The sequence below is a fragment of the Sturnira hondurensis genome, unplaced genomic scaffold (genome assembly GCF_014824575.4).
Source record: "Sturnira hondurensis isolate 20B ecotype Veracruz unplaced genomic scaffold, ASM1482457v3 Scaffold0004136, whole genome shotgun sequence".
Classification (NCBI taxonomy): domain Eukaryota; kingdom Metazoa; phylum Chordata; class Mammalia; order Chiroptera; family Phyllostomidae; genus Sturnira; species Sturnira hondurensis.
In genome coordinates, this window is record NW_028076767.1 from 31,666,657 (window position 1) to 31,677,086 (window position 10,430).

At 52.4% G+C, this 10,430-nt stretch overlaps 1 protein-coding gene across 2 annotated transcripts in view; it reads left to right on the top strand.

Annotated features, from left to right (window-relative positions):
* The window catches only part of STK35 (serine/threonine kinase 35), a 42,207-nt gene extending 37,221 nt beyond the window's left edge, over window positions 1–4,986 (top strand). For both annotated transcript variants that reach the window (XM_037044300.1, XM_037044301.1), the window contains exon 4: window positions 447–4,986. The gene's annotated coding sequence lies outside the window, so the exon portion shown is untranslated. The remainder of the gene's footprint in view (window positions 1–446) is intronic.
* The last annotated feature ends 5,444 nt before the right edge of the window (window positions 4,987–10,430 follow it).

A 10,430-nucleotide genomic window follows, 5' to 3' on the forward strand; every position in this document is an offset into this window, starting at 1 on the left:
CAGTTAGAGGAGGGGGAGGAAGTATGAGGGGAACCAGGGCCTCCGAGTCCTGTGAGGACAGACAGCTAGGGTCTGGGGGCTCTTTCTTTCTTTCTTTTTTTTTTTTAAGCAGTGCAAGTAGCCATTAGGCACAGGATTCATGATCAGAGTTGTATGTGTGGGCTCCCAGCCAGGGGTGCCCCTCAGTCCATATGACCTTGGGCATGCTACTTCGCCTGCACCTCCGTTTCCTTCTCTGAGTAGTAAGGACGTGTGGCTGCAGCAGGGTGGCGACAGTGAAGCTCACCTGGCTTCAGATAAAGTGTTTAGAAACCCCAGTGCCCAGCATATGACAAACCCAAGCTCGCCCAGGTTGGGTGCTGGCACCTGGCGGGAGACCTGGAGCTTGGAGGCACCCCAAGCCCACTGACCCAACGTCCACTCATTCCTTGCCTTCTGTCTTCCAGGTTGATCCTCGGGACCCACAGTCTCACCCAGTCTCTTCACCGAGGACGGCAGAGGGTACAGGCGGCGGCTCGGCCTTGGCGACCTCCGGCAGCCGGGTCTCCAGCAATGTGAAGCTTTCATTTGGGTTTTTCCCCCTTCTTCCGTTGTGCTTAACTTGTTGTGTTTTTTGTCTTTCTCTTTTACTTCTCCTTTCTATTTCTTTTTTAATTTAAACGATTTGAGATTTCAACGGAGCAGAAGCTCTGCTGCGGACAGGCACCAATTTCTTTAAAGAAATGTAATATGGACAAAGCATATGTATAAGTTTCATTTTTAATTTTTTAAGGGGTTGGGGAGCTATTTTGTTTTTTGTCCTTTATTTTCCCCGTTACCCATTTCTCAAGTTCCATTTACAATACCTCCCTTCCCCTGGAGAAGGCCTGCCTCTCCATGGAGAATGGGGGGATTTCTCCTGGAATCGGGCGTGAAGACGGAAGGAGCCTCTGGGCCACCCCTCCACCAGATGCCAGGCTCCCTGGGGGGCTGCTCCTGGCCGGCCCTCGGGCCTTGGAAACAGAACTACCTGGAACAGACGACACCAGGGTTTGGCCCAGAGAACTCGAGAAGCTCTAAAACTGAGGGCGTGTTCCCTTTAAGCTGTTGGAAACCCCAGGCCACACTAGGACCTACAGTGGTGGGAATCCATTCCCTCCGCTGCCCGTTACCATCCGGGGCTCTGGTGGGCAGCAGGGGTCAGGGGAATGGGACAGAAGGTGACCATCCCCACTTCCCGGCAGTCGAGTGGTCATCCCACCCCAGCTCTACAAGCCTACCTTTCTGTTAGTGGTCTTCCTCCCAGAAAAAGGTCCCCAGGAAAAAACTGCCGTGCCAAACCCCTGCCTGGGACACCGCTGGGTCTTCAGCAGGCGCCTGTAGCTCAGCCCCTCACCTCTTGGCTCCTGCATCATCATCTTCTCACACATGCCCATCAGACATCCAGGTCGTCCCTGGCTGCTTGAGTCCCTGGGATCCAGTTGTGACTATCACTATAAGAAGTGGGTGGCCTAGACTGGCTGTCACTGCAGCACAGGGCATGCCCTGTGTGCTGAGTATCGTGGTATCACTCACGGTGCCAGCGTCAGGTGCCATTTCCCTCACCCCGGGAACGTACTGCTAGGTGCTCGCTTTCAGTGTCAGTGTGTCTGATGGGCAAAGGAGGTGACGGGCCATCACCTGTGGCTTGTAGTGCCCAGTTGTGGGTTGGCCACCCCAGTGCTTCCTCAGCTGTGAGCCCTCGGACCCCACGAACAGTGTCTGTCAGTGTGGCTTAGCTTCTGCTCTCCACGACGCTCACAGCCTCCCCCACTGCGGCTTCCAAGCCCCGCATCCACTGCTCTGTGCAAGGACAAGGACAGGAGCCCGTCCCGTGCCATCCCTCCTCACCTGGGCACACTACTTGGGCTGCTCCAGGAAAGGGTCTCTGGGGAGGGGGAGTTCTTTGTGTTTATTTTTGTTTCTTGTTTTCTCAAACCCAGCATAGGATCAATAGGGGAGATAGCTGGAGGGCATAGAAGTTTGTGTGTGGTTGAGGTATGGGGGTCTCCCCCACAGCAGCAGTCCCTGTCCTGCAGCTTGGGGGGGCGGGGGGGCGGTTGGGAGCAGTGAGCACCACATTAGCGCTCACACTCAGCCTTTTCTCAAGCCCCTCAGATGCCAAGGCTTCCTCCTGGGCAGACGATTGGCTGTGGTTGGCAAGATGCAGCGGGGCTGCAGATGGTAACCGGGCCCTGCCCTTCCCCGGCTGAAATCCTTGGTGGTCACCTGTCTCTCAGTTCTTCTGACTTCTGTGTGTACTCAGCCACAGCTGGGAGGTTGGGAGCACAGCGTCCCCTAATTTCAGAGCACACTCCTCGACCCCGCCACCCCGCCTTCCCTTGGGCCCAGCTCTCTCTCCTCTCGTGAGCAAAAGGGAAAAACAGTCCCCAAACTCCACACCCTCAGCTCTCCCTGGCTGTGGTTTGTGCTCTGTCTTTAGTGGGGGCTTGAGCCTAACTAGTTACTTACCGTTTGCTTCTCTTTTTCTTCTGCCCTCCCCAGGCTTCTCTGCTCTGCCTGAATGAGGTCTGGGAGCACGATGCTCCCTCTTGGTTACTTCTCCTGGCACCAGAGTATCCCCTGTAGGTCCCAGGATGCCCGTACCTCTTGTATGAGGTGGGCAGCCTGCGAGTAGCCAGCTTCCACACCCCTTTACCTTGTAGGACTCACAGCCCTCCTTCCCTAGCTCCTGAGGGCTGGCTCCGTAGCCCCCAAGTGCCTGTCTCTCCCCCTCCCCTCTCCCCTCCCACTCTTCACTCTGGGGCCCGGAAGCACCCAGGAAGCTCAGTGGGAGGCCGCCTGGCAAGTGCTGGCTCTGCCCAATCAGTGGATTAGGCCTGGGTGGCTCCTGTCGTCCTTCTCAGCCACTTGCCACCTGTTCCCACTGGGGTCACCTTCCACACTTCTGTCTGCCTTTTCACCCTCTCCACCCGGGTCTTGGGCCTGGCAGCAGCTCTGTGGTGCATCATCTCAGTGCCACCAAGTTCTAGAAGTTTCCACACCTTAAAGTGAAGTCAGTTATTCTCTCCTTCAGTCTGTGAAAAGAGTAGCCTGTTGGAGCGAGGTGCTGGGCCTCAGTCCCATGGCTCTGAGCTCGGTTTCCCCTAAGTGAGAGGAATCAGCAAGACAGATCATAGTGCCTTATTCCATTGCCTTCCCTGACCAGACCCCTGGCCCCTGGGACTACGTTTCTTCCTCCTCACTTGTGTCCATCTGTCTCCGACTCTCACAGATAGCCGCACAGGGAGGGTCACGCCCCCAGCATCCCCCCGCCTGAGGGCTGCAGCCAGGCACGCCTCTCCGCACCCACCACCAGGGCACTCTAGAAGCTTTAGCCGAGGATGGAGAAACTGCTTCCGACAGGTGCACTCTGCCTCTTACTTACTACCTAGCAGATCCCTGCCTCTTACCTCTAGCCAGGAGGATGTCACAGTTGGTTCATCCCAGACCGGTTCCATCTGGCCCGCTCCTGGGCACTGGGAACTAAACTAAGGTCGAGGGCCTCAGCCTTGTCTCACCCCAGAGGCGCTGGGACAGGAGTGTGGGAATTCTCTCTGCCCAGATGTGGTTTGCCCTTCGCGGCTGCCTTCCCGAGGGAGTGTATCGTGTTTACTTGAGAAATAACCCTGTTTACAGCCAGAGGATAACCGTGCCCAACACTAGGTGGAGGTTGGCTCTTGGGACAGCCCAGGCCTGGCCTCCGTCATGGCACTGCCCATGGTGGCCCCGGAGTGAACAAAGGCAGAGATGGTGGGGACGCTCCCCGCACTCCCTCTGCTCCCTGACCCAGCGGTGCTAGGACCACCCGCCATCTTCCTCACGGCCGTCTGGCCCCTGGACATTCTCCACCTCTCATTCCTTTCCTTAAGATTCTCTATTCCTTAACATATCAGTCACCTCCTAGAGAACCAGTGTTGGAGCAATAAGATGATTTTTTTTTTTTTTTGCTGGAGTCTGTTTATAAGAAAAGGAAAAGAGCTGATGTTGTGGGACTCCTCTCCATGCTGTAGGCTGTTTGCCGCCTTAGGAAATGGATGGCTGTCTGGGTTTCGGCATCAGGGTGTCTTGGAAGCCTGGGGAAACCGGAGTCTGACTCTGCCCTCACCACGTTCCATGTCCCCTGGGCCTCCAGCCCCGCCCTCCAAGTGTGCCTCCCACCCTGGGTCCTGCTGTGCCCACGCTCACACTGAGGACACAACTGAGGACTCAAGTGGGGCCCTCAGGTTACTGCCTTGCATAATTCCTTTCCCCTCCCTCGGTCTGTCTGGTGGCCCCTGGACAGGCAGCTGCTGGAGTCTCCTGGGAACTGGCAACCTGACCCCAGCTGAGCTCGAGCTATTCAGGGCTTCAGATGGTTGGGCCCGGGCCCAGGGCTGAGGCACAACCTTGCAGACCACACGGGCGAGCTCCGATCCTGCCCACTTCAGCTTGGAGAGGCGCCCTCCCGAGGGGCACTGGGAGATGTGATGGGAGGCTTGATGTATCTACAGCCATCAGGAGACAAACCCACTGTTGGCTGCCTGAAGCACACACCCCCCAAGATTATAGGGGGTCACAGGAGGGAGTTCATTTAGGGACATTTTAAAGATGAGTGCCCCAGGGGCTTCTTGCTGTCAGAGCAGGGAGTACGTCACCGTGATTTAACAGCCATGGGGCCATCCCCGGGGCGGGGGAAACTTTAACCCAGGCTCAACGTTCGTTTCAAATACTAGTTAGGTCTATTTTCCTTTATTTTCTTTCTTTTTTTGCACAGAAGCTGGTAATCTAGGACCTATGTGTGAACAACTTTATATAAATATTTTTTGTACTTGGTTTACTTGGGTTGGTATGAAACATTATATTTAAGTTCCTTGAACACTGTGGATCCCCCTAATGTGTATGAATGACTGAGACTTTGTAAATTAAGGGACGGTTGTGTGAATAAAGTTATTTGACGGGGTCAAAGAGCCATATGTGATTTGAAAACGAGTGTTTGTGGTTTTATCGTCACCTCTTTGGGAAAGAGGAGAAACCAACCCGTGTGACAGCTCTCCTGTCCCCCATCTCTGGTCCCAGTCGGTGAGCAACAGGAGAGAAAAAGACCTCGGGCGCTTGACGAGAAAACCCCCTGATGTCCTTCCCCTGATTTTCCACCCCGCATCTGGGAGCAGGTGTGCAGACCAGGAACCTCCCCCCCCTGGGGGGGAGGGGCAGGATCCATGCGACGCCTGGTGTGACCTGCAGGGGTCCAGACCCTCAGCCAGCATGGTGGGCCCCTCCTCCTGACACCTCAAAGCCCTTTCAGCCCCAGCACTGCTGCTGCCAGTTCTGCCCTTGGGTTTTTGATGGAGAGATGAGAAGGGTCTCCAGAATTTTGCAGCAGCAAGGAGTTGAGCACTCAGGAGCTAGGCTGGGATGGGATAGCTCTGGGCTGTGAAGTAGCCAGGCCTAGAGAGCAGAGGGCTCTAATTAAGGGGGGCCATAGTGGTGGGTCTGGGGTGAGAGAAAGTACATAGGGCCCATCTCTCTGCCTGGCCGCCAGAAGCCACATTCCCTGAGGAAGGAAGACTGGCACTCATTAAAAGTCAGACACTTCCGATACCACCGCCGGGCCTGTGTGGTAGATGTGGTGTGAGCCCCTGTGCAGAGGGAAAACAAGCCCAGGGAAGTCCAGACCACTGGGTGAGTGGGTGCTCGGTGCTCTGGAAGAATGGGGACTTGCGCCACCTGCCACCGAGCTGGGGGTCCAGTCTGCTGCGCATCCGCTTCCTCGACCAAAATGGAGGTGAGAGCTACCTTCAGTGCGGCTAAAGGTTAAATAAGAGCCTCGTATTGGGCCCAGCACTTAGTAGGCTCACAGTGAATGATTCTATAGTTTCCTTTCCCCAAACAGGCAGGTTTGGGATTGTCCCAGTCTGCCAAACGCTGAGCCCTGGTTCCTGGCATCCCACAGCCTCGGGGAAAGCTCATCAATCTGTAATAGTAAGAGTTGATGTCTGACATGGGACCACTGAGGCCTTTTCTCAGGAGACCTGGTAAACCCAGGAATCAAAACTGCAGAAGGACAATCAGGGCTTTGGATTATGTGTTAGAGAAAAAGATGACAGGCTTCCTGCCTGATCTGAGCGAACGAGCTGCATCCCAGGCCCAGGCTGGGGTGTCCAGTGCCTGCGGGGGTGAAGCCTCTGCAGAGGGTGCGTCTGTGCTCAGCCTGTGCACAGCCTGGGGCTCGGAGGAGGGTAGCCCACACGTCTGCTCTTTTAGCAACTTTGTTGAGGTAGTTCATCTTTTCAAAGTGTTTAAGTTCATCTTTTCAAAGTGTTTATGCCTGTTGCTTTTAGTTTATGTAGAGTTGTACAATCATCACCACCACTTAATTCCAGAACTTTTAAGACTTTTTTTTAAAGATTTCATTTTATTGTTTAGGGAAAGAAGCGAAGGAGAAAGAGAGGGAGAGAAACATCATTGTGTGGTTGCCTCTCATGCATCCCCCACTGGGGACCTGGCCCGCAACCCAGGCATGTGCCGTGACTGGGAACCGAACCGGCCATCTTTTGGTTCACAGCCGGCGCTCAGTCCACTGAGCCACACCAGACCCCAGAACACTTCTTATCACTTCAAAAAGAAACTCATGCCCATCAGCAGCAACTCCTCGTCCCCTCCCAAATGTGCACCCCCAGACCCTGGCAGCCACTGATACACCTTTCGTCCCTGTGGGTTTGCCCATTCTGGACATTCCACAGATGTGGAGTCACACGGGACCGGCCTTTCGTGTCTGGCCACTTTCACTTGACAGTGTTCTCAAGGCTCACCCATGTCACAGCAGGTATCGCCGCTTCGTTCCTTTTTATTGCCGAATAGCATTCCATTGTGTGGAAATACCAGATATTTATTCATCCGTCAACTGAGAGACCTCTGTTTTTCTCCCCATTTTGGTCTAGTATGAATAATGCTGCTATAACATGTATATACAAGTTTTTGCATAGATTTATGGGTGTTTATTGTGTTTTTCCATTACAGCTCACATTTCACGTTTGGCATTAATTGCGGATTGGACCAATGTCTTGAACACCCTTGGGCACAGTGGAACTGCTGGGTCAGTCGTGTAACTGTAATTGTTTGAGGAACAGCCCCGTTGTTTTCCCAAGAGTCAGCACCATTTCCTGTTCCCGCCAAGAATGTGTGAGAGTTCCACTTGCTCCGTGTCCTTGCCGACCCCTGTTACTGCCTTTTTTATAGCCACCCTGGTGGGTGTGACATGTCTGCGTCCTTCTATATTGATAGCAGGTAACGGGAGAATAAGGCCGTGCCTGTGTAGCCCAGTTGATGAGAGCATCGTCCCGAGACTGCAAGGGTTTGATCCCCAGTCAGGGCCCATACAGCAGTCAACCAAGGAATGCATAAACGAATGGCAAAACGAATTTGGTTCTCGCTCTCTCTTTAAAAATAAATGTTCAAAAAAAGACTTCAACAAGGTAGGGAGGATAACAGCTTGGTGCTTTAAACGCTTGATCCAGTCAGTGTCCCAGCAAGTATCGGGCACCTACAGAGAGAGCTCAGAGAACACGGACCAGCCCTGCTGTTTACTGGCTCTTTGACCTTGAGGCAGGTCACCCTTCTGACTTCCTTTTCTCATCTGCAAAGTAGTAAACATCCACCTCATAGGACGGTTGTCAGGACTAAGGATTTTCATGTACAACCTGTGGTGGGCACACCAGTGAGTGTGCCTCCCGTGCCCTGGGCACCATGGAGTTAATGAGGGCAGGGTTCAGAAAGGGAGGGGCTTTGAGGAGCTCTGTGTTGGTTTTGGGCATGGGTGATGAGGCGCTAGGGCCGCATCCCTGTAACAGGGTCCATTAAGTGCCAGACTCAACACAGATGAGAGAGGTGTGTCACCCAGGCCCTGCAGGGAAGGATCCAGCGTGCCTGGAGCAGACCGGTGTCCATTCCATTGGAAGGAGACATCCAGACCCTCCCCTCCTCACCTGCTGCCATCTGCCCATCCAGCCTCTGGCTTTGTGGGTAAATGCACGCTCCCAGCCAATCCCAGGGCTTGTGAACCAGACAGACCCTGCCGGAAGGAGCTCCAGGTCCAGAGGAGGAAGGACTCAGAAAAGGCAGGGATGTCGTCATGACCTGCTGGGCCTGGGAGGGCATCTCCAGCAGCTGTGGAGCAAGGGTGTAGCAGAGACTTACTGGAGGAGTGAGTCCTGAGACCCTCGCTCCGTTCAGCCCGCTGCCTGGCCTGGGCCCTGGCCCTCTCCAGGCTACGCTGCCGCCCCTCAGTCTGCAGTGCCTTGCCAGACTGCAGTGGGCTGGGCACACTTGTTTTCTGCTAGGCTTTCCATTCATCGAGTGACAGCATCTCCCTGCCTCCTGGGGGGTCTTCACCTGTGGCATTGAGACCCCCATCTCCTGGCCCTAATTCAGCCCCCACACAACAGATTTCCTCTTAAATCATTAGAACAGATTATGGTGCTAAACTCTCTATAGATTTCCATTGCACTTAGGATATCACCTGGATCCTCTCCTTGGTAAGACCCCATTCTCCACCTTCCTTATTTCTTAGGCTCTCCCCTCCAGCCACTGTGGCCTTGTTGCTGTCCTTCATGCACACATAAGACATTTCCATCGCAGGGCCTTTGCACTGGCTGTTCCCTCTGCCTGGAATGCATTACTTCATTGCTTCATATAGGTGTCTGCTCATACACCAGAGAGGTCTTACCTGGCCCCCTTATTTAAAGAAATACCTCATCACCATTGCTGTCTCTTTAACATGCTTTCTTTTCCTCTTAGTTTTATTTTGTATTGGTTTCAGGTGTACGGCTTAATNTGGAGGAGTGAGTCCTGAGCCCCGTGCTCTGTTCAGCCCGCTGCCTGGCCTGGGCCCTGGCCCTCTCCAGGCTACGCTGCCGCCCCTCAGCCTGCAGTGCCCTGCCAGACTGGCTGCCTTTGCACTGGCTGTTCCCTCTGCCTGGAATGCATTACTTCATTGCTTCATATAGGTGTCTGCTCATACACCAGAGAGGTCTTACCTGGCCCCCTTATTTAAAGAAATACCTCATCACCATTGCTGTCTCTTTAACATGCTTTCTTTTCCTCTTAGTTTTATTTTGTATTGGTTTCAGGTGTATGGCTTAATGGTTAGAAAATAATATACTTTAGTTCCCTAACTGGTACCTTACATAGTTATTGCAATATCATTGACTATATTTCCTATGCTTTACTTGCATCCCCACGACCATTTTGTCTACCAGTTGGTGCTTCATAGTTCCTTCCCCTGGGTTCTTTCACCCCGTCCCCAAGCCCCCTCTGGCAACTACTAATTTGCTCTGTGTGTCTACAGGTCTGTTTCAGTTTTTCTTTATTTTATTCTTTAGATTCACATCTAAGTGAAATCGTATGGTAGTATTTGTCTTTCTCTGCCTTATTTCACGGAGCACAGTACCTTCTAGGTCCATCCATGTTGTCACAAATGGTTAAGATTTCCTCCTTTTTATGGCCAAGCAATTTTCCGCTGTGTAAAAGTAGCACAGCTTTTTATACCCACTCATCTACTTCGGGCACCTGGGCTTCTTCCGTAGCTCGGCTACTGTAAATAACACTGCAGTGAACATAGGGGTGCACATGTTTTTTTTCAAATTAGTGTTTCAAGTTTCTTCAGATAAATCACCAGAAATGGGATTGCTGGGTCATGAGGCAGATCCGCTTTTAATGTTCTAAGGAAACTCCACACTGTTTTCCACAGTGGCTGCACCAGTCTGCATTCCCACCAACAGTGCACGAGGGTCCCCTTTTCTCCACATTCTCACCAGCACTTGCTTGTTGATTTATTGATAATAGCCATTCTGACAGGTGTGAGATGATAGCTCATTGTGGTTTTAATCTGCATTTCTCTGATACTTAGTGACACTGAGCATCTCTTTCATGTCTATTATTCTCTATATCCTCTTTAGAGAAGTGTCAGTTGGGGTTCTCTGCCCATTTTTTAATTGGATTTTTTAGGGGGTGTTGAGTAGTATGAGTTCTTTATAAATTTTGGGTGTTAACTCCTTATCAGATGTATCATTTGAGAATATAAGATGCTTTCTTTTCCTTTTCTTTTTTTAAAGATTTTATGTTTAGAAAGAGAGGGAGGGAGGAAGAAAGAGGGAGAGAAACATCAGTACGTGCAAGAGGTGGCCTCTCACGTGCCACCAACCGGTTCCACAACCCAGGCCTGTGCCCTGACCAGAACTTGAACCAGTGCCCTTTCTGTTCGAAGGCAGGAGATCAATCCACTGAGCAACACCAGCCGGGCACCTTATTTTTCTTTATAGTACTTATCACTAGCGGGAAGTTTTACATATTGCATACATATATATATATAATACATGTATAAGTGTGTGTATGTATACAGGTACTCCTTGATTTACAACGGGGCACATATA